This window comes from Ranitomeya imitator, chromosome 1 (genome assembly GCF_032444005.1).
Source record: "Ranitomeya imitator isolate aRanImi1 chromosome 1, aRanImi1.pri, whole genome shotgun sequence".
In the NCBI taxonomy this organism is placed as follows: Eukaryota; Metazoa; Chordata; class Amphibia; order Anura; family Dendrobatidae; genus Ranitomeya; species Ranitomeya imitator.
Window position 1 is genome coordinate 226,183,418 of NC_091282.1, and position 25,115 is coordinate 226,208,532.

General features: G+C 44.4%; 1 long non-coding RNA gene across 2 annotated transcripts in view; it reads left to right on the plus strand.

Annotated features, from left to right (window-relative positions):
- LOC138666162 (uncharacterized) overlaps positions 1–15,054 on the plus strand; it is an 87,238-nt gene extending 72,184 nt beyond the window's left edge. Inside the window, exons 1-5 of one of the 2 annotated variants that reach the window (XR_011318569.1) lie at positions 1,844–1,974; positions 7,679–7,712; positions 10,636–10,905; positions 11,598–11,960; positions 12,136–15,054. This is a non-coding gene — a long non-coding RNA (uncharacterized lncRNA). Of the gene's footprint in view, positions 1–1,843; positions 1,975–7,678; positions 7,713–10,635; positions 10,906–11,597; positions 11,961–12,135 lie in introns of those variants that run through there. The other variant, XR_011318568.1, reaches the window with a different exon arrangement.
- Positions 15,055–25,115: the final 10,061 nt, after the last annotated feature.

Consider the following 25,115-nt stretch of genomic DNA (forward strand, 5'->3'; position numbering starts at 1 on the left):
GGGCATATACGCATCACAGGAGGGGATGGAGGCATGTATGCATCACATTAAAGGTGCCAGCCACCTCTACAGTGGATCTGATCTTCAGCCTCTTGATAATCCAGTCTTTGGTCGCAGGGTGGATTTTTGGCAGGTTGTCAGAGCTCAAGTTGCAGTTCAAGTGAAGGTTTGGGGTGCTGGGTTTCTTTTTATACACACAAACTAATTAACCGATCATTTACTGAGCACAGGTGAGGATGTAAACTAGGATTGGGTGCATTATATGACCAGGCGACAAAACTTTTGTCTTCCCAAAATCTGACCATTCTGTGTCCATTAACTGATCAATATTTCTGCATTAATGGCAATTTATTTTCTTAATCTAAACCACATTTCGGAGGGTTTCAGCTTTCAAAAGAATTATTTATACAACCAATGGATGAATTTAACGTCACGTTATAAGCTTTTATTTACATAACATGGATAAGCGACATAACTTCTGTCAGGGAGTGTATAGATATCACAGGATGGGCTGGGGGCATATAGATATCATGGAACAGGCTGGGGCTGCCATTGCTGTCGTCATTGTTGGTGGAACGAGACTGCAGAGGTCATTGACTCCAAGGTAAGTCAGCGCTGTCAGTGCATGCGCCACAGCGTTCTGTAATGCATGCTTACTGTGCCTGCTCGCAGTCTCAGGAGCTATAAAAGGGCCCAAGGCTGGCAAAATGCAGGCCCGAGTACTGAGGCCCACGGGAACATGCCTAAGGGCTGTAGAAAAGGGTCTGTGAGCTGGTGGCTCCTCACCCCTGTCCTAGGGGGCCGAAAAAAAATAAAAAATAAAAACAGTTGAGAAAAAATACCCCTTCCTTTACATTTTTTTTTTAAAAAAAACATGGAAATAAAAAATAAGCATGTTTGGTATTGCTATATCCATAAACGTCTGTTCCATCAAAATATAAAATTAAACAGTGAATTAAAGATTTCACCAATTAGATAATAAAAAATGTATGTTTGGTGTTGCCATTTTTACTGTACAAAAACAACATGAAAAGGTATGTTGTGTGGCAAAATTTAAGTTGTCATTCAACAACAAGCCCACATACTTTGGTGTCAATGGAAAAATGAAAAAGTTACCGTATACCATTGGGAAAAAGGGAGGAAAAAGCTAAAGCACAAGAACAAAAATTGACTATGGAGGGAAGGGATCAACATATTGTGCCTGTCTGCTAAGACATGAATTCAACCAAGTTATTTTGTTCTCTGAACTACCGTATATTTCCTCATTGTCAGCTAATATAGTGAATGCTAGTGATATAATATCTGTAATACATGCTGCATGGGAATAATTTTATAGTGGGCCAGAATCATATATTACATGTGGAACTGATCTTTTCCTTGATGTCAGGCTGTAGCCCTTGGTGGTCTGGCCTGCGGAGTATAGATTGCTTAATGCCTGATCCGTGTGCAGTGCTAATATTTGCCCAGGTTCTGTACGTTGCTGCTCGCTTGCACAACAATGTTGACACTTTCTCCTGAAATAACATCTGTTCTTTTTCCCTTCCTCTTCATTGTAATTTCCATAGAACTGTGTAAAAGTCACAATGGTTCTCCACACCCTTTCTGCTAATGAAATGACCTTAATAGAATGTAAATTGAAGAACTAATTTTGCTAAAAGTCGATGTGCTAGCTGATGATGCAATCCTGAATTTGTTATGGCCTGTATAAGTAAAGCTTTTTTGTGATTTATTAACTTTTTATATATTGTTATATGTCAGGCCTGGGCAAAGTGCGGACCGAGACAGCCGTGAGGCTGGAAATCCGAGGTCCACGGGTCGCACGGTGCCCGCCCACTCGCTGTCTCCATGTGCAGCTCTGTGCTGCGCCCGCCGCTAACTCCTTTGGTGGAAGAGGGGCCTCCGGCCACTTCCTCCACCAATCAGCGTGTGAGCAGAGGCAGGGAGAGAAGCAGAGTGTCAGGGAACAGGACCAAGGTTAGTAAGTGGTGTTTTTTTTTCTCATGTGTATGGGCTGTTTGGGCGGGCATAGGAAGGCTATGGGGGGTGACATGGTGCTGCACATATGGGGCGACATGGTGCTGCACACATAGGGGCGACATGGTGATGCACACATGGGAGTGACATGGTGCTGCACACATGGGGGCAGCATGGTGCTGCACACGGGGGTGTGACATGGTGCTGCACCCATGGGGTGACATGGTGCTGCACACATGAGGCGACATGGTGCTGCACATGGGGGGTGACATGGTGGTGCACACATGGGGCGACATAGTGCTGCACACATGGGGCGACATGGTGCTGCACACATGGGGCGACATAGTGCTGCACACATGGGGCGACATGGTGCTGCACATATGAGGCGACATGATGCTGCACACATGGGGGGCGACATGGTGCTGCACACATGGGGGGCGACATGGTGCTGCACACATGGGGGGCGACATGGTGCTGCACACATGGGGCGACATAGTGCTGCACACATGGGGCGACATGGTGTTGCACACATGAGGTGACATGGTGCTACATGTGGGGGTGACATGCGGCACATGGGGAGGCTATGGGGGCGACATGCAGTGTTTATTTGGCGAGGCTGTGTGGGGGCTTATGCAGTATATGGGGAGGCTGTGTGGGGGCTTATGCAGTATATGGGGAGGCTGTGTGGGGCTCATGCAATGTATATAGGGAAGCTGTGTGGGGCTCATGCAGTATATGGGGAGGCTGTGTGGGGCTCATGCCGCATATGGGGGGAGGCTGTGTGGGGCTCAAGCCGCATATAAGGGGCTGTTGGGGAGCTCATACGATATACAGAAGGGGCTGTGCTCAAACGATATATAAGGGGATGTCAGCATTCTTAATTCTGCTCAATATTAAGTTATACAGTTAATATTAATAAAATCATCAATAATATAATAATTATATTATATCAATATTAATATTGAGCAGAATTAATTTCGGCCTATTGGTTCGGCCCTCCACAATGGTCACGGTCTCTCATGTGGCCCCTTGGGAAAATTAATTGCCCATCCCTGTTATATGCGAACTCCAAAATGGCTACTCGACAAACAACTTTAGTACTTATTTGTCAAGAGAACAAAGATCCAGGTACAGTGCTCAGCATAAATGCGTGCACCCAGATTTGTCAGAAAACCTTTAGTTTCCTTTCAGAATCAACATTTTCTATAGTATGCCATACAAAATACTATAAAAAAAAATTTGCACTCTGAAGTGCTAAAGCATGTCAATATGAAATATGAATAGCAATACTGCTTCTGGATACTAGGAAAAAATGAGAGGCTTAGAACATAATTTGGCCAATTCATGCATGCACAGCAAGCCAACGACAAGGCGGTCTCAAATCTGCTGGGTCCTAACATGTCTAGTGTGAATACCTCCCTAAGACTGAAGTCGTCTGAATTCCTAATTCCTAGGTAGATGTGAATGGATACCTCTCTTAAAAATGTGATTTTATGGGGAGGGCGGAGTGCTTGATCAGAGAGCATACACCAAATATGGTACATATCCCCATCAGAATCACAATTTCTAAAACACTTGTGAGAGTAGCCGGGAACTGCCTTGGCAACTCTATCTGTGGTTAAGTACCATCTAGTTATCACCTTATAGTTTGTCTCTAGCATTAAGGTATTTAGAATTATATTGGTTGAAGAAGACCAAATCTGAGATCATTCTGAGTCAGTAAGGACAGAGCCGATATCCGACTCCCAGCGAGAAGTGTAAGTTAAATTACACTTGTGTGCTGTGTAGTTGATATGTGGGAAGAGTAGTGAGATGGTAGCTGGGGTATGTGGATTCTGGTGACATCTTTGTGAATGTATAAGGCAGGGTAGAGTTTCTCAGAAGTGTGGTAATAAAGTACTTCAATTATAAATAGCAGAATATTTCTCTAGGAGGGAGTTTGTACTGTTTTTTTGGAGGGCTGGGAATGGAATAATACCATCAAAGTTAAATAGATGTGGACTCTCATAATCCCTGCGGTGACCCAAAGACGAAAGCTCCAGAGAGTCTCATTTCCCGTGGGGAACTGCGATTTGCCCCATAGTGGGGCGAGAGATATGAAGGGGAAAATTAAGTTTGAGGAATATTTTATGGAATCCCATATTTTGAGTGAATGTGATAGAATTATAATTTGTTTGCGTTGTGCTGGGAAGATCCATAATAAAGATTCAAGGGTCATTGTGTGACACTTAGGGGCTTCTAAGGAAAGCGATTGTGGGGGTTTTGAATAAGCATGGTATAGAGTTAACTGGGCTGCCTGGTAATATTTGGAAAGGTTAGGGACTCCCAGATCTCCTTTTAGGCTGCGTCAGTAAGAAGTTGCTCTGTTAACTCTAGGGAGACCACCCCTCCAAACAAAAGTGCTAACTAGATGTTGTGCTAATTTGAGGTAGCATGATGGAACAGGGATAGGCAATACACAAAATAAATAGAGTATTCTGGGAATAAAAGTCATGCTCATTGTCCGTATCCTACCCAGCCAAGAGAGATGCAGCTTGTCCCAATTCTGAAGTTTTTAACGATGTTTGTGGAGCATTTGAGGATAGTTGGCAGAGAAAAGGGACTCTAAGGCTAGTTTCACACTTATGTAGGGCAGAGCTGCGGAGGGCTGCATAGTTCCTCCGTTAAGCCCCACCCACTGCTGCACCTCTTCAATTCAGCTCCGCCTACGTCTGCATGCATCCTGAATACCTATCTTTAACATTGGGTACGCAGACCATGCGGATGCGTCCGCATGCGTTATTTTGACGCTGCACTGAACGCAACATGTTGCATTTTATTGCATTGAGTTCAGAATGTGCATGTGTGAGGTCATGGTATATAAAGGGAAGGACGAGTTCTTCATCTGGGACTCTAATTTTGCAACCTTATTCTCCAGAGCAGTTATTCTTGCATATCTTTCTTTCTTCTTATAATTCAAGAAGTATTGTTTCTCCTTGCGAAGATCGACATGCCAAGCATGCCGAGATGAAGAGACTTAAAGCCGCAATGCTCCTCTGGCAAATATGCAAATTATGCAAACTGTCTCTTCAGAGAGGAAGAGAACTAGACCTCTAATGCCACCTATTGGAAGGTAGCAATCCTACAAGTCAATGTTGACCCTTTAACGAGCCTTGTCAAATGACTTAGGATAATAGCCAAACCAATCTCAATTTGATTAGCATGTCGATCTTCGCAAGGAGAAACAATACTTCTTGGATAATGGTTGGACGCCTCTCACACAGCCAAACCAGATCTCCGCTTTGCACTGACGAGGGGCAGTACCCCGAAACACAGTGTCTGCAAATTGAGATTCTGGTTTGGCTATTATCCTAAGTCATGTGACAAGGCTCGTTAAAGGGTCAACATTGACTTGTAGGATTGCTACCTTCCAATAGGTGGCACTAGAGTTCTAGTTCTCTTCCTCTCTGAAGAGACAATTTGCATAATTAGCATATTTCTTCTTATGAGAAACTTTTTGAATGCAGAAGCCTCTCAACACTGCTTTATGAGCTTCCCAAAGGGAGACTGGGGAAGAAGCTGACTGAATGTTCAGAGAAAAATATTCATTGAGATGAATTGATCTTTCAATCTTCGAGCAATTTCAGGATAAGAGAGTATGGAGTCATTCAGGTCCAGTTGAATGAACAGAGTTGTAGGTGTAAAGTGGAGCAGGTGAGCTGGACTGGAAAGTGGTCTGACCAGGGAGTAGACTGTATAAAAATGCTTGTTATATTAGGTATGAATGATGGGTAGGCCAATATGTGGTCTATCCTAGTGTATACTAAATGTCATACAGAGAAATATGTATAGTCTTTGACAGAGGGAAATTGTTCTCTCCATAAATCCACCCATTGGTACTGGGAAAGGAGTTTGTTTAGAGCAGTTGAATCTGTAGAACGAGGAGCTATTGTGGGAGTTTGAGGGTTTGTAGACTTGTTGAGAGCAGTGTTAAGTATAGAGTTGGAGTGACCACATGGTAATGTAGTGCCTTGGGCATGTTTGGAGATTATATCAAATAGTTGAGAGAAAAAGGCAGATTGATAAGTATTAGGAGCATAGTAGGAGACAAAGGTCACCGCTCACCACCTCATCAGAACTAGAACCAGTCACCATGAGATAACGGCTCTATTTATCTGCAACTAGTAATTTAAAAATGAAGGGTACAGATTTCTTGAAGCAAATAGCAACAACTTTAGTTAGTTTTATTTGGGGCACTAGCTGTGTAGAAAAATGGGTAAGAGGGGGACAAAAACTTTGAGTACGATGAGGTAGAGAAATGTGTCTCTTGAAGGCAAATCACGTCTGCTTATTGGGATCTGTAATAGCGGAAAGCTTTGGTAAGTTAGTGCAGGGAATTAAGACCACTGCACATTGTGTGATAAGATGGTTATAGGCATATTGATAAGGATGTCAGGGTTATATAGAAAGGTCCCTCATGTGGCCAGTAATTAATAATGGGAGTATAATAATGGGAGTGGTAAATTACGTCCCCTCGGGCAGTTAAGAGGGGTAAGGGTTAGGGTGGGTAGAACAGTTAATGTCGTGTACAAGATATAGAGGACAAAGCGGGAAGGGAGTATGTAGCAAGTACTGAATATTGCTAAGCACAACGTGCTAAGCAGCAGTGTGTAGAAACACTAAAGGGTCATAGAGAATTGTAAACAACAACGCATTATGGGGTATAATGATCATATTTATGTTTTAGGAAGGGGGGAGATAAGGTGAACTGGGCGGATTTAGCAGGTAGTGAGCCTGATGTAGGAAGTGGGGAGTACCAGATTAACCTCAATTATTATGGTCTCTTAGATTAAAGGTACAGTCACACTCAGCAACTTTGCAACGAGAACGACAACAATCTGTGACGTTGCAGCGTCCTGGATAGCGATCTCGTTGTGTTTGACACGCAGCAGCGATCTGGATCCCGCTGTGATATCGCTGGTCAGGGCTAGAAGTCCAGAACTTTATTTGGTTGCTAGATCGGCGTGTATCGTCATGTTTGATATCAAAAGCAACGACGCCAGCAACGTTTTTACATGGAGCTAACAACCAGCGAGAACGATAAGTGAGTCGCCGTTACGTCACTGGATCGCTCCTGCATCGTTCTGGAGTTGCTGTGTTTGACGTCTCTACAGCGACCTAAACAGCGACGCTCCAGCGATCTAGTTTAGGTCGGATCGTTGTCTATATCGCTGCAGCGTCGCTGAGTGTGACGGTACCTTTAGAGACTAAAGGACAGATAGGGCTTCAGGACCCAGGCGGATGTCAGTTAAGCCGAGCCCTGAAGGGACAAGGTGTTAGTTTGGGTAAATTGAAACAAGTAGAAAGGTTAGGGACCAGAAATCAACACTGAATTTGACATAGATCAGGGAGATTAACATAATATAACATCAAACAGGTAATGACAATTTAAAAAAAATTAAGTCAGAGCCTCATATGTTCAATCTTGATTATTTCCTTCTTTTTTTATTTCTTCTATAGTTGTGCTACATTCTTAAGACCTCATTTAATTTCCCTTGCAGTGTTATAACTAACCCATCCGATATGTTTATAGCTAGAATAAATTATTATCAGTATTTTAGAAATAAAAATAAAATAAAACACAATGGTCAATAAGAGGTTAAAGCAGTCACATTACAATTTCTCCCTGCTCATAAATTCATCTATTTATTTGCTTTTCTTGTAGTTCTGGATCCACCCAGCCAGCTGCTGATAATAAGGTAAACTTTCTTTGTTTGATTATGGTGGCGACCCACAGAACTACGTTGGGAGAGGGCTACTTGGAAGAACATGACACATTTTCCATTGAAGGGAGAAATATTTTATCTAACATTAAAGGGAGTCTGTCACCCCCAAAATCAATACTAAACGACCTATACGGTGATATAGAGGACTTAGCCTCTGTAACAATCATACTAGCACTGTGCCTGTTAGTGGTTCTGCATGCAGATGAGGGGGCTTGAGTGCACCATTGGCATGGCCAAGAGTTTGATGCACCATTAAGCTTACTCATTTTGCATGTTTATGGTTCTGATTGACAGTAATCATTTCCCAGGCCATGCATTGTCTGAACTCAGCATGCGTGTGTGCACATGCACACTGACACTGCCTGAGCCCAGCCACACGCATAGTGTCAGTGTCGACACACACACAGTATATGCGAACGCGTTCCCCACCACTAAGGCTATGTGGACGTCGTTGACTACACTAAGACACCAAGAAGTGTAGCAAGTGTAGACATCCCTATACCACTGTGTAGATCATCTCATTTCTATTTTAGAGGTGAAAAAATCCCTTCTGCCAACAGAAAATGGAAAGGAATAAGCTATCTATTCCAGTGACATGGCAGAAACAAAACATTTGTTATAGTTTAGATATTACAATGCCAAATGGTGCAACAATGATCAAACTAATAGGAAGGCAGAAGTCTTATTTAAACTTTAAATTGAAATCTGTTTAACCCTAAATCTGTAACAAACCCAGCCAATCTCAATGTTTTGCTCCTGAGCTCAACTGAAACTAGAGAAAGACCCCAGGGCACAAAACTAATCCCCAAGATTTCTCCTAAAACCAAATGAAACCGGATGCATAAGGCTACTTTCACACTGGCGTTTTTTGCAATACGTCGCAATGCGTCGTTTAGGGGAAAAAACTCATCCTGCAAAGTTGTTTGCAGGATGTGTTTTTGCCCCATAGATTAACATTAGCGACGCATTGCGACGCATTGACGCACATTGCAACTGTCGTGCGACGGTTGCGCCGTGTTGTGGCGGTCCGCCGGGAGCAAAAAACGTTACATGTAATGTTTTTTGCTGCCGACGGACCGCTTTTTCTGACCGCGCATGCGCGGCCGGAACTGCGCCCCACCTCCCCGCATCTTACAATGGGGCAGCGGATGCGCAGGAAAAATGCATCCGCTGCCTCCGTTGTGCCTCCGTTTCACTGCTAGCGTCGGAACCTCGGCCCGATGCACTGCGACGGGCCGAGTCCTACGCTAGTGTGAAAGTAGCCTAAGTGAGGAGTTACAAAGATTAAACAAAGACTTATGTCCATCAAGTTCAACCTTCCTTGATCAGTTATGCATTCTCGAATGACAAATCTAAAACCTATGACGTCAATTGATATGAGAAAAGTATCTGTCCTCATTATTATCTCGAACAGTAACTGTAAAGAATCCTTTCCATTTAGCAGCTGGAAGTGCCCATCCTCCGCTCGTAATGAATTACACTTGTTCCTTTGCAAGGTCCTTGTACCTGGCGTTTAGCAGCATCTGAGGCCATTAGAGTGGGGATGGTGGAGAAGGAAATACTTTTTAATGCGCAAATTCAAGAGAGCTTTTAGTGATATGGTCAAGTGGATGCATTACTCAGGTGAAATACCGTAGTTCTGTATTTTTAGTTATAAATCACCATATTAATATTAGCTACATTATAATAAAAAGAACAATATATAATTTTGCGTATATCTTTCAGCTTCATGGACAATCAATCTTCTAATTCTAAAAATAATAATAACAAAAGACTGACTGGCACATCCAAGCTAGTGTGAATAGGTGCATACCAGGAGCAGTCACCTCCACATAAAATATACAAAAAAAGTCGCATTCTATCTTGCCAATGTGAAATACATGAAATATGAATAGCAATACTGCTTCTGAATACTAGGAAAAAATGAGATGCTTATATAATATATACTCTTCTAAATCTAGATACTGGTGACGCATCTTTTGGTTTAATCATGCCTGAAACAGCTTAGCTTCGATGATCAGTACCTTCATACTTTTATAACTGTCTTGACCTGCTACTTATTATGTTGCTCCTTACAAGGTGATTGAACAACCCCTTATTTTTAAGGGAAGACTAAAGCTGACCATATAGATGATTGTTTGCGGATCCATTCTCCAACCAACTGCCATCTCCGCCAAATCCCCCATACACAGGAGCACTCGCTCAGCAGTGATTGCCTGTGTTTTCTAATAGAAACATGCCAGCTGACATGGTACCTGAAGAAGAATGCGATCGGCAATCCAAAGTCGGACGTTTGCAATAGACATCTCTCCCAACTATCAGTCAGCCAGCTTCCCCATACATATTAGACTGGTGACCGAATCTGTCACTATTAGCTGGTTCAGATGACATTAGTCTAATGCGTACGGGTAATTAAAAGTAGAAAACTCTTAACCAGATCTCAAAGTTCATAAAGTTCTCATTCTTAGCCAAGGGGACCCCAAAAAAGATCCTAAAAAGAAACCGTTTTCAGCAGTAATTGATCCTGATTACCAGATAATGTACTGGAAAATTAGAAAAAAAAATTCCAAGAGCGGTGAAATTGCAAAACAAAATGCAATTCTGACATTGTTTTTTGAGAATTGCTAGCAAAATGATTCTCCAATACTATTACAAAGATACCAAAACTTGTCCAGCTTTTTATTATTTTCATTGTGAAAAAAAATCAAACATTGGAAAAAAAATTGTGTCGATTGTGTCGGCATATTCTGAGGCCCATAACGCTTTGATTTTTCAGTCGATGGAGCTGTGATTATGGCGTGAGATTACATTTTTTATACTATTTTGTGATAGATATGACATTTTGATTGTTTCTTACAGCATATTTTGCTTTACTTTAATTATTGCTTTATTGCAGCTTCGTTTATCTGAATTGAGCCAAAATCTTGATCTGTGCATGCTCCGCCTCCTGCGCCATTTTATTGAAGTCCTGCACACAGGATGCCGGCTCACACTCCACCCAAACAATGATGGTGATGGCAGCATGGAATTTTAAAAAGGAGGTAAACCACTGAATAATCACTGAACGCACAAGATGAAGAGGAGGCTGGGGAGGGGGCAGGGCACGAGAAGAAGACCCTGCACCAAGTCCCACCCCAAAGCACACAAGATGTCATTATTTCATAAGGTGAGTATTAAACAACCACTGAGTGAATCCCTTCGCATCAGGTATCATATTACTCAGCATCACAGCGCCATTATAGCCATGCCTTCAGTTTATAGGTCTCAATCCTGCTGACAGGTTCTCTTTAACTGACTAATATGTGGAAAGGGTGCAGAGACTAATGGCCAGTAGGGCTAAGTAAAGATGGCAGAAGCTGCATTTGTCTAGCTTGCTGCTTAATCCACATATGCACAAGCTGCGAGAGACAGAAGCTACTTAAAAGTAAGTGGGGGCTGCCATCTGTGGGAGGGGGTTAATTGTCACGATATGGGTGGAATAAAGAGATGACTAGGTCTAAGTCTAAATTAAGTCTAAATAGGAGTTGGAAGCATTATGCAGACAGCAAGCCCTTAGTAAGCACCAGGGATTCAAGGCTCTGTACAGGTGGGAAGGAGACTAGCTGAGCCCAGCCAGAAGGCAAGACTGCCATCTTAGGCTAGGTTCACATTCCGTTAAGTACATTCCGTTAAACGGATCCGTTAAACGCATGTACAGAAAAGAGCCAAATTTGTCGAAAAATCGGCTTCACATTAATGCTTGCGTTAACACACGTGACTGCGTTTATGTCATTTGGATGTCCGTTCGTGAAGTATCCGTTTGTCTGCGTTTGCCAGTGTCAATAAAGTTGTTCTTTTTTTTTTTTTTCCTTTTGTCAGCATCGGGTGTGGGTGCATACACATTCTCCATTTTGAAAGCATCGAGTGAACTTCTGCTAGCAAGATGTTTGTGTCTGAGCTCGTTAGATTTCACTTGATGCAGTTGCGACGTCGGCAGAGAAAGCGTAGTTCTCAAAGGAGATATTGGATCCATGAAGTGAATTTCTTACGGAATACATATGGTGCCTTTCACAGCCTGTATGTTCAGCTTCGGGATCCTCCCTTAAAATTCCAATGTTATCTTCGGATGTCCATTGAGACCTTTGATGTTCTGCTCTCGCATGTGAAGGATGAGATACATCATCAGCGCAGCACTTTCCGTGAAAGCATCTGTGCGGAGCAACGTTTAGTGGTGACTGTGAGGTAATTATAATTTTTTTATCATTCTATTGACAAAGACAAGATCTAATGTATCGTGAGGCATAATTATGTACATTTAGGCAATTGTATATTCCATTGTAACTAGCCTTTTTGTTAGTTGTCCTTTAAAATCCTAAACAAGTTTTTTTTTTTTTTATTCCTTTTTGATTGCCGACAGATATCTGGCTACCGGAGAATCTTTTGCGTCACTGCATTATCAATTTAGACTTGGGAAGTCAACCATTTGCCAACTGGTTCGGGAAACTTGTGATGCCATTTGGAACAACTTGCAACCACTTGTGCTACCAACACCAACATCAGAAATGTGGCTAGCGATTTCCCAACAGTTCGAGGATGTGGCTAATTTCCCCAATAGTATTGGTGCCGTGGACGGCAAGCACATTCGGATTCAGAAACCAGCGCATAGTGGGTCACTATACTACAACTTTAAAAAAATACTTTTCCATTGTCTTGATGGCTATTGCGGATGCAAGATACCGTTTTGTTACTTTGGATATTGGAGCGTATGGCCGGACTAACGATTCCAGAGTCTTCAGAGACTCCAACATGGGGAGATGTTTGTACAGCAACAACTTTAACATATCCTCATCACGACCTCTACCGGGGACCGAAGACCCAAGTTTGCCCTATGTTTTAGTTGGGGATGAGGCGTTCCAACTTGGACAAAATCTCCTCAAGCCGTACTCAAGCCGTAGTCTAAACTACACCAGGCGCATTTTTAATTATCGCTTGAGCCGGGCAAGACGTTATGTGGAGTGTGCCTTTGGTATTTTGACCTTAAAATGGCGAATTTTACTAACTTGCATGCAACTGCAACCTGAAAATGTGGACCGTGTAGTGAAGGCATGCATCTGACTGCACAATTTTGTTTCCAGACATGAACCCCAATAGGGATGAAAAAAAACATACACACGAAATTGGGTGCAAAAAAAATTAAACAACAAAACTGTAAACGCTGTAATTGCACCTGGTTGGGGACAGTGAACAGCAGGGGTGTCAAACTGCATTCCTCGAGGGCCGCAAATCATGCGTGTTTTCAAGATTTCCTTAGCATTGCACAAGGTGCTGTAATCATTATGTGTGTAGGTGATTAAATTATCACCTGTGCAATACAAGGAAATCCTGAAAACATGACCTGTTTGCAGCCCTCGAGGAATGCAGTTTGACACCCCTGGTGAACAGTACTATAGACTGTGGTATTGCGTGGGTGTATTGTCTGCCCAACTGTATGATGGACTGCTACATTGCCTCTGATGTTCCATGCTCGGTTCACCCCGGCCTCTGTATTGAGGGTTGTAGGCCGGCATGTCCATGCTTCTTGTTCTCGAGGAAGTGGGTTCCTGTGGGCCCAAAAATTCCTCCACAATTCAGTCTTTGCCTAAACATAATGTTTCTGTGTGCCGGGATATTTTGCACAACTGGCACATAGGACAAAAGCAGGAGCTTCCACTCATTGGCTGCATATACAGACTCACGGGATTGCAACTCTGTGATTTCCCGCCTCAGCTCCCTGTGTTCACTGCGACACATGTCCTCTACCCGTTGGAGTCCATCGACAATAATGGCATCAGCTTCATCTTTTTGTGATGCTCGCTTGTGTCCACGCTGTGCTTGCAACCAGGCACTCACACCAGCAGCAACAGTGCTTCTCTCCACAGATCGTGGCTCGCTGATGCCAGACACATCTTCAGCGCCCGTCTGCTGGCTTGGTTCCAGTGGAGATGGCTCCAGTTCCTCTGCCTCGCTAGGCGCAGCGGTACTGCATATCGTGCTGTAACCGAAAAAATAAAATTAATTACTTTTATTTAAACTATTTTGTCTCGCACACATACTTATTTTTACTTACGAGCGCTGAGACATTGTTTTTTGCAGAAAGAGCAATTGCTCGTAATGCACATATGGGGTCACCCGTTTGCCACCAGATCCGCTTGGTGCGTTTTGGCTGTTGCGGAAGTCACAGACAAAGCGATCCCTTATCGATCTCCAACAGGTATGGACAGCATCGGCTTTAAATTTAAAAAAAAGAAAAAAAAAGATATATAAATAGTAGATAGTTGATAAATATATAGATAGTTGATAAATAGTGGATAGATAGTTAGGTGTTAGATAGTTGATATATAGATAGTAGATAGATAGTTGATAGATAGTTGATATATAGTGGATAGATAGTAATTAGATAGTTGATAGACAAATAGTTGAGAGATAGTAGACAACAAGTGGATAGATAGATTTTAGATATTGAGAAAAAGTAAAAAATTTTTGTTGATAGTTTATTATATTTTGTAATTAAAAAAAAAAAAAAAATAGACAAAACCAACAGCTGTTTGACTGTTTCCATACGTTACATTTTGCAATTTAACGTCACCAATATTTACCAATTATTTTCTTGGAGGTTGCCTACTTCTCCATGTATCGAGGATCAAAGTGGCATATAATTTTATCCCACAACTTCCGGTTCTTCACGATGTCATGGTGGGAGCTGTCGCTTTGGTCCCATATGGAGGGGTTGGCTTCCACAAGATTGATCAGTGTCTCGTTGTGAATGTCCAACGGCTCTTCGTCAACCACAATCCTTTTTTATTTCGTGGCTGGCTTGGACTATGTAAACACAAAATGTTATGTTGAAAGGTTCAATTTCACTTGATGGATAGAGAGATAGATAGAGAGATAGATAGAGAGATAGATAGAGAGATAGATAGAGAGATAGATAGAGAGATAGATAGTTTATAGATATAGTAGATAGAAAGTAGATAGATAGATAGATAGATAGATAGATAATAGAAAGATAGTGGATGGATAGTAGATAAATAGTCGCAATGTGTTGGTTTTTTTTTCTGTCGATTTTATTAGCTTTTTTTTTATACTAAAAAAATCGTAGATTGTTAAATACCCCGAAAAAAAAGGGACTTTTTTTAGTTTCTTTGTGTCGAAAAGGAAAAGTACTAGTTTGATATTTACCACTGGCAGTTGTGGTGATGACAGACGGCGAGGCTGCTTCTTTTTCCTATGTCCTCCTTGTGCAACAACCTATGGTGTAGTTTAAGGAAAAAAAATACAATTCTTGGATCAATAAATTTATGCCTGCTAAACAAAAAATGTGTGCCATGTACCTTTGTAGTTTTTGCCTGTTTCTTTGGGGGGGCCTAGCAGACTCAGGCTCCGAAGACTCCTATTTGCAATAAAAACATGATTATACACGTGCTTATCTCAATACACTGGAGTTTCACACAACATTATTGTGGTTTTTTAAAGTGCAAGCCTACCGATTGAGATGAAAAAACCGCATACACGCAGCTGCTGCTTGACTCACTATCCGACATCTGCGTGCAACAAAGCAATACATTTTTAGTACACACACATCCGACGGACAATACAGACTCCCATGCTGTATACAGAGATATATAATATATAGAATTGTACTTACATTTCCTGTGATCTCTTGCACGACACTCTCACACTCTCACAAGGTGCTGCAGGAGTCTGGAAAATGTGTGGTAGGGACACTCCTCCTAATGGCCGAAATCATATTTCCTGTCACATGACCACATGGACCACCCTCAAACGCTATTCAAACGTATGGTTCTATTTGGAAATTTTTCAGGATTTGCGTCTAGTTGTGTTTGCAATAGCCTTCTATGGCAGAATTAACGCTTCCGTTTGTCTTGCGTTAGCTTGGCCGGACCCGAAAACGCTGCTAGCCGCGTTCCAAGGTCCATCATGAAAAAGTTATGTGACAAACGCATGCCAATTTTGGCATGCGTCACGATGCGTCAGACAATGCAAGTCTATGGGTGCATTACTATGTCCGTTATATTGCGTTTTCACTACTTAAAAACGTGTCCATTAGACGGACTCATCTGGCGCAATGTGAACCTAGCCTTAACTCCCAAGATGCTACTTTGAGTACAAGGTCTCCAATGGCAGCCTCTTGTACGCCATACCTGCTGGTATCAGCTACAGAGTAGGCAGCTGGAAAGAGGCAGATACTTGGAGACATTATGGGGTCTTGAATACACAAACCAGTGAGGGGAATCATATACGAGGATTGTTATGAGTCCCCCAGGATGCACATAGAGACATACTGAACCTGCTGGAGAGCATTGTAATTACAGCCTTGCCAGTGGTAATAATGCAAAATAAAAGAGAGCGTGGATTTGGTCCCAAAGTATTTGTCTAACTCAGATTCAAGAAAACCTGACATGGGCTTTTATGTTTGGAGAGCTCTATAGAATTGGTAATGGGATGCATCTCTCCCTCCATTTCCTCCAGTTCAGGTTTGGATGTGTCAGTTTTGTGTTTGGTTTTACATGCAGCAGGGCTGAAGGTGCTGTGGTTGTATGTCTGACTGTGTGAAGCTAATACAAGCCAGTGCCAGCAACGTGACGTACATGGCAGCGCCCGATCAATTACGGCGTGCTCCCGGTTGCGATCCGGAGGTGAGCAATTCCATGTATGCAGTATTTAGACATTAAAGGACATTTACTTAACTTGTTGAGTTACTGTGTCACTAAATTCACTTTTGTTAATGCCTCTGCTCTGCACAACACATTGTAAGATCTTTCCAGAGAGCTCCTCTATGTCTATCACAAGTACTGTATATAGCTTATTAAAAAATATTGTGGTGCAGTGACCAGTGTTACAGCCAGGGGGCACTGTGAGTGCGCTTCAAGATGTGCTTGGAGGCATAAATGTGATGAAACAGTGACTGGCAGAGTTGTGAATGGCCGATATGTGTCATAGAGGGAGTATGCGTGGTAAGTCCGATGCAATGTTGTTGTTCTGGGACCTGTAGTCCCTCAAGAGTTTGTATAGTTATGAAGGGAGACTTACTAGGCTAGTTATGTGAGATGGACGGGACAAACTAGCCACACATCCACACTCCCACCCAGGGGAGTGGTTAAAAGGTATATAATGTGACCAGGGTGTGGGTCACATGTTCCTGTGTTTGGATCTGAATGGTCCAAGTGCAAGGCCCTGGAAGCCTGTGTTGGAAATCCTGGGAATTCCTGAATAACACATGGTTGGGCTTTTGCACTGAGTAGCCTGTGTGCTGTAGGTCCAGGACGGTCAGTGTTGGAGGCTCCTGTGAGTGGAGTCGTCCTGGAAGCACTGTGAGACCGTCGACCTGGACGGTCAGTCAGTGTTGGAGGCTCCTGGGAGTGGAGTCGTCCTGGAAGCACTGTGAGACCGTCGACCTGGACGGTCCTGTTGTGGACCTTGGACTGACGTGGAATCAACCTGTGGAGAGAAGCCCACTCTAGAGGTAACCCCTGGTGCGGGGAAAGAACTGTGTGCGCTAACATAGGGCAGTTGCTGAACTGCGTAGTCATCTGGTGTCTGGAGAGAGATACCAATGTGACCACTGAAGGCTATGTAAAGCCGTATGTGACATTCTGATATGGCGATATAATGAACTGTTCGAGATACGGTTTATGCTGTATTTAATAAACCGAATGGACCATTATGTGTGAAAAACCGTGCCTGTATGGGTTAATCCCGTGCCAAGCGAGTGTCCCCCAAGACCTGAATTAAGGGAAATGCTACAATATGTACAATTCTTTGTCATTATGGTCAAATCTTTGTTTAAAATTATGAATAAGGACTCCAATAAGGTTAGGGTCACATTGCGTTAGGGCAGTCCGTTTAGCGCATAGCGCTACGGACTGCGCTAACGCAATGTCCCAAAAGGGATCGCATTTGCCGATCCCACTAGCGCAGATCCCCGATCTGCGCTAGCAAGAAACGGACCGCGAATGCGGCAAGCAGCGTTCGCGGTCCGTCATTCAAATGACGGCACATCGCTAGCGCACGCCCAATGTGGGCATGCGCTAGCGATGCGTTCGCCATTACAATCAATGGCAGCGTTAACGGACTACGTTACACCGCGTTATGCCGCGGTGTAACGTAGTCCGTTAAACGTACCACCATAACGCAGTGTGACCCTAGCCTAAGTAGACAACGAAGAAGCTGAGCTAGGACCATTGTCAACAGGATGGGATTACTGAATGGTTTATTGACTGAGCATTATTTTCAAAGAAACTAACCACCTGAAAGACAAGCTTTGTGAGAATGGACAATTTAAACCAAATTTAATGTCAATAACATGTCCAGGTTATGTTTACCAGAGTAAGATTTTCCAAAGCCCTTTATTTATACAAGTCGGTTATGTATTTCTAGTCATGCCAAGATCTCTAATATGCCTCACTGTGCAGGATAAAGCTGAGAAACAAAACATGTGGAGCATGGAGAGAGGAAATACACACACAGTGAAAGACATTTAAATAAAGGTCATTCATAAAGGGATTATTATGCGCCATTGAAGCAGTTAAAGCTGAAAACTAAACTTTTTTGCTTGTCTGGGAAGTGCAAAAAAGTTCCTAATCAGACAAAACTGTCATAATCCAGAGATAATGAACAATTGAGAATAGAGTGATATCAATGCACCCAGCGATCATTTCGAACTCACCTAGATTAGATAGCATAGACAAGAACACAAGGATCACCAAGCTATGACATGCCTACTATGGACACAAAGAGAGCAATCAGTGGAGAAGGACATCACGGTCGGAAAAATAAAAGGAACAAAGGCGATGAGAAAGACCAGCAACTCAATGGCTTGATACAATCAAGGTAACAGCGGAGAAGACCCTGGTGGACCTATGTAGGCTTGCACAAGATTGATCTTCCTACAGATCATTCATCCATCAAGTCACCATGACTTGAGGTGGAGCGGAAGGCCGTTAAAAAAATAGAGCAGAAGAATACTAGCAAATTAGCTTTCTTTTATGATGAATAGGGTTGAGCGAAACGGATCGGTCATTTTCAAAAGTCGCCGACTTTTGGCGCAGTCGGGTTTCATGAAACCCGACCCGATCCCTGTGTGGGGTCGGCCATGCGGTAAGCGACTTTTGCGCCAAAGTCGCGTTTCAATGACGCGAAAAGCGCCATTTCTCAGCCAATGAAGGTGGACGCAGAGTGTGGGCAGCGTGATGACATAGGTCCTGGTCCCCACCATCTTACAGAAGGGCATTGCAGTGATTGACTTGCTGTCTGCGGTGTCACAGGGGCTATAAAGGGGCGTTCCCGCCGACCGCCATCTTACTGCTGCTGATCTGAGCATAGGGAGAGGTTGCTGCCGCTTCGTCAGAAGCAGGGATAGCGTTAGGCAGGGTCCATTAACCCCCAAACTGCTTGTGCTGTAGCGATTTCCACTGTCTAACACCACCTTTTGTTTGCAGGGACAGTGGAAGCTACATTTTTTTTTCCTCAGCGCAGTAGCTCATTGGGCTGCCCTAGAAGGCTCCCTGATAGCTGCATTGCTGTGTGTACGCCACTGTGCAAACCAACTGCTTTTTTCAAAGCACAAATCCTGTTGTTCCTTCCTTTCTGCACAGCTATCTTTTCTGTTTGTCAACACTTTTGATTTAATTTGTGCAGCAGCCCACTCCTTGTTATTGCTGCCTGCCATACCTGGCTGAGATTACTGCAGGGAGATAGTAATTGTAGGACAGTCCCTGTTTTTTTTTTTTTTAAATTCTCCCTGAAAAAAAATCAATAGTGGGAGATTAATCTTGGCATTTGTGCTTGAGTGCCAGTCCTGTGTGCCATCTCTCTCAAATAGTGGGCCACAGAAAGCCTAGTGTCTGCTTTTGGTTTTTAAATTCTCCCTGAAAAAAAAAATAAACAGTGGGAGATTAATATTGGCTTTTGTGCTTGTGTGCCAGTCCTGTGTGCCATCTCTCTCAAATAGTGGGCCACAGAAAGCCTTGTGTCTGTTTTTTTTTTTTTTTGGGGGGGGGGTTTAAATTCTCCCTGAAAAAAAAAAAATAAACAGTGGGAGATTAATATTGGCCTTTGTGCTTGTGTGCCAGTCCTGTGTGCCATCTCTCTCAAATAGTGGGCCACAGAAAGCCTAGTGTCTGTTTTGGGTTTTTAAAGGGAACCTGTCACCCCGTTTTTTCAGATTGAGATATAAATACTGTTAAATAGGGCCTGCGCTGTGCGTTACTATAGTGTATGTAGTGTACCCTGATTCCCCACCTATGCTGAGAAATACATTACCGAAGTTGCCGTTTTCGCCTGTCAATCAGGCTGGTCAGGTCAGGTGGGCGTGGTGACATTGCTCTTTTCTTCCCCAGCTTTCCGTTGGTGGCGTAGTGGTGTGCGCATGTCGCAGTGACGAATCCACTGCGCGCACGTGAAGAAGCAGCGCGCGATCTGCGCTATTACCCCCTGTCATCGGTGGGGGCAGCCATCTTCCTGGGGCCGCGCGTGCGCAGATGGAGTGCTCTGCTGCACGGGGCTTCAGGAAAATGGCCGCGGGATGCCGCGCGTGTGCAGAAGAGATCGCGGCGGCCATTTTCCCAAAGCCGAGTAAATTCTCCCTGAAAAAAAAAAATAAACAGTGGGAGATTAATATTGGCCTTTGTGCTTGTGTGCCAGTCTTGTGTGCCATCTCTCTCAAATAGTGGGCCACAGGAAGCCTAGTGTCTGTTTTGGGTTTTTAAATTCTCCCTGAAAAAAATAAATAAACAGTGGGAGATTAATATTGGAATTTGTGCTTGAGTGACAGTCCTGCGTGTGTGGCATCTCTCTCATTTGGTGCCACAGAAAACCGAGTGTGTAACATTGTGCCTGATTTTCCTTGCAGTCTCACCCACCTATAAAGGGATATCTAAATCCTACAGAAGTTTGAGTTCACCTTGTAAGTTGTTTTACAGTAACAAATACCGTTACTTTGGTTACGTTTTTAAAACAATGAGGAAGTCTGGTGGAAGAGGTCGTGGCCGTGGGCGTTCATTGCCAGCTGGTAATGATGGTAGTGGTGGTGGAGCATCAGGTGGTCGTGGGAAAAACAATATAGCACATAAGTCTCGAGCTGTGGAGCCAGGTTCGTCGTCTGGCTACACAAGGCCTCGAACGCTCCCTTTTCTGGGAGTAGGAAAACCGCTTTTAAAGCCGGAGCAGCAAGAGCAAGTTTTGGCTTACCATGCTGACTCAGCCTCTAGCTCTTTTGCCTCCTCTTCTGAAACTGGTAAATGTAAAAGCAGCGCGTCGTTAGTGGATGTTCACGGTCAGGGACAGGGACAAGTCGCTTCCTTGTCCTCTTCAGCAAAAACAACAACAGAGAAGGATGCGTCAGGCGACACAACGGGTTACTCCATGGAGCTCTTTACACATACCGTCCCTGGGTTAGAAAGTGAAACAGTTAACAGACCATGCCCATTACAAGTTGAATCGGACATGGAGTGCACAGATGCACAGCCACAGCCAGATTACTATGCTGTTCCTTTGACTCAGACCACAACATTGCCCTCGCAGTGTACTGATCCAGAATCAGACCCTGATGAGACTATGGTGCCCCGTCACGAACGCTATACCACCGACTTACATGGTGACACAGACGAAGTTGCACACGAGATAGAAGAGGAGGTCATAGATGACCCAGTTGTTGACCCCGATTGGCACCCATTGGGGGAACAGGGTGCAGGCGGCAGTAGTTCTGAAGCGGAGGAGGAGGGGCCGCAGCAGGCATCAACATCGCAACAGGTTCCATCTGCCAGGCCCGTATCTGGCCCAAAACACGTGGCAAAGACAAAAACTGTTTGAAGGACAGCGTGGCCATCCGGTTAAAGCTCAGTCTGCAATGCCTGAAAAGGTATCCGATGCTAGAAAGAGTGCAGTCTGGCATTTTTTTAAGCAACATCCAATTTTATCAGCGCAAGGTCATCTGTCAAAAATGTTCAACTATCTTAAGCAGAGGTCAGAATCTGAAAAGTCTAAATACCAGTTGCATGCATAGACATTTAACCACCATGCATTTGCAAGCCTGGACTAACTACCAAACGTCCCTTAAGGTTGTAGCACCCTCAGCCAATGAAGCTAGTCAGCAACGCAACATCCCTTCCGTCACTGTAAGGCCACCATTTTCCGCACCACCTGCAGTATCTGTGCAGCTTTCGTTGCCAGGCCAAAGCAGTCAGGGTCAGGGAATCACCAGTTTCGTAGTAGGAAACACTGCATCTAAGGCACCGGCGGCAAAAATACCGTCTCCAACCGTCTCTCAGTCTGCCATGTCCACCGGCACCCCCGCTAGTTCCACGATCTCCAGCTCTCCAGTCCAGCTCACCCTACATGAGACTCTCGTTAGAAAAAGGAAGTACTTAGCCTCGCATCCGCGTACACAGGGTTTGAACGCCCACATAGCTAGACTAATCTCGTTAGAGATGATGCCCTACCGGTTAGTTGAAAGCGAAGCTTTCAAAGCCCTGATGGACTACGCTGTACCACGCTACGAGCTACCCAGTCGACACTTCTTTTCGAGAAAAGCCATCCCAGCCCTCCACCAGCATGGTAAAGAGCGCATCGTCCATGCACTCAGGCAATCTGTGAGTACAAAGGTGCACCTGACAACAGATGCATGGACCAGTAGGCATGGCCAGGGACGTTACGTGTCCATCACGGCACACTGGGTGAATGTGGTGGATGCAGGGTCCACAGGGGACAGCAATTTTGGGACAGTTCTGCCTAGCCCATGGTCTAGGAAACAGTTGGCTGTAGCCGTCCGCACCCCCTCCTCCTCCTCCTCGTCCTCCTGCAGAAGCGAGAGCTCGTCCACAGACCGCAGTCGCACAACCATTCCATCCGCAGCTGCCACTGTTGCACACCAGGTGTCCCGTTATGGGGCAGCTACTGCCAAGCGTCAGCAGGCTGTATTCGCTATGAAGTGTTTGGGCGACAACAGACACACCGCGGAAGTTCTGTCCGAGTTCTTGCAGAAAGAAACACAGTCGTGGCTGGGCACTGTAGATCTTGAGGCAGGCAAGGTAGTGAGTGATAACGGAAGGAATTTCATGGCTGCCATCTCCCTTTCCCAACTGAAACACATTCCTTGCCTGGCTCACACCTTAAACCTGGTGGTGCAGTGCTTCCTGAAAAGTTATCTGGGGTTATCCGACCTGCTCCTCAAAGTGCGCGGACTTTGCTCGCATATCCGCCGTTCGCCCGTACACTCCAGCCGTATGCAGACCTATCAGCGGTCTTTGAACCTTCCCCAGCATCGCCTAATCATCGACGTTGCAACAAGGTGGAACTCAACACTGCACATGCTTCAGAGACTGAGCGAACAGAGGCGTGCTGTTATGTATTTGTGGGAGGATACACATACACGGGCAGGCAGTAGGATGGCAGACATGGAGTTGTCAGGTATGCAGGGGTCGAAGATACAAGACATGTGTCAAGTCCTTCAGTGTTTTGAGGAATGCACACGGCTGGTTAGTGCAGACAACGCCATAATAAGCATGAGCATCCCCCTAATGCGTCTGCTGATGCAAAGTTTGACGCACATAAAGGAGCAGGCGTCTGCAGCAGAGGAAGAGGAAAGCCTTGATGACAGTCAGCCATTGTCTGGTCAGGGCAGTGTACAGGACGAGGTAGCGAGCGAACAGGAGGACGAGGAGGACGAGGAGGATGATGGGGATGATTATTTTTGTAATGAGGAAGCTTCTCCGGGGCCAATAGCAACTGGTGGCGTTGCAAGGCCGGGGTCAGGTTTTTTTAGGGAGACAAGTGACTTAGATGTGCCTGAAACTGCCCCTCAACCCAGCACAACCGCAGATTTGACAACTGGAACTTTGGCCCACTTGGCGGATTATGCCTTACGTATCCTCAAAAGGGACACACGTATTTGTAAAATGATGGCCGATGATGATTACTGGTTGGCCTGCCTCCTTGATCCTCGCTATAAAGGCAAATTGCAAAATATTATGCCACATGAAAACCTGGAACAAATATTAGCAACCAAACAATCAACTCTTGTTGACCGTTTGATTCAGGCATTCCCAGCACACAGCACCGGTGATCGTTATTACACGAGCTGCAGGGGGCAGCAGGCCAGAGGTGTTAGAGGTGCACAAATTAGAAGTGGCGTTGGACAGAGGGGTTTTCTGACCAGGTTGTGGAGTGATTTTGCTATGACCGCAGACAGGACAGGTACTGCAGCATCAATTCAAAGTGACAGGAGACAACATTTGTCCAGTATGGTTACTAACTATTTTTCATCCCTTATCGACGTTCTCCCTCAACCGTCATTCCCATTTGATTACTGGGCATCCAAATTAGACACCTGGCCAGAATTGGCAGAATATGCATTGCAGGAGCTTGCTTGCCCAGCAGCTAGTGTCCTATCAGAAAGAGTATTCAGTGCTGCAGGTTCAATATTAACCGAAAAAAGGACTCATCTGGCTACCCAAAATGTTGATGATCTAACCTTCATTAAAATGAACCACAACTGGATTTCGAATTCTTTTGCCCCACCTTGCCCGGCTGACACCTAGCTTTCCTATGAAAAGGTCTTGCTGGTGGACTGCTCTGACTGACTTTTCCAATCTCGTAATTTGCAGCAGCTGTTTGTCCAGCATACGAAATGTTTACACCTCCCTAAATGGCCAAACTCCCCCCACGGGGCCGTGGTCTCGCCACTTGGCGGAAGCACCCGTGAGAGTGCCGTTTGTCTGAAGAGGTGGGTGCGCACGCTTTTGGTCGACGGCACTGCCACTGGGTCCCTCATAGTACAATAAAGTTTCTCTGGCGGTGGTGGTGCGCACCCAATGTCAGACACACCGTTGTAACATGAGGGGCCCTGGGCCTGTACCGCCGGCCACAAGAGAGTTCCCCCCCCAGCTCAAACAGTGCTCTACCACTTGCAAAATTATCTCTCACAGTTCCACCAATGTTTAGTCTATGCGCTGACATCCTTCAATGCCTGGCACTGACAATACCAATGTGTTGACATATATGATGGTACTTAAAATAGTCAGGGACAGTGTCCTATATTTACACCAGTAAATACTTAGCGCCAAATTACTAGGTCTGAAACTCAGCAGAGGAGCCCACCCCTGTACCTTATTATTCCACCCTTTTGTGTTTTGGTTTTGTTGTATTGCGAGACATTAACATCTATTTATTTTTTGTGAGTACTAACTGTCAGACACTCATTACAATCAGCCTCAGCTGACAACACCAATGCTGCCTGTGTACCCCTGCAAGAGAATTCCAAGTGTCTACAGCCCACTTTTGTTATGGTAGGCCTACTAAGCCTGTCTGCGGTCCCTCCTTCCAATAGTCCTCCACTGACCA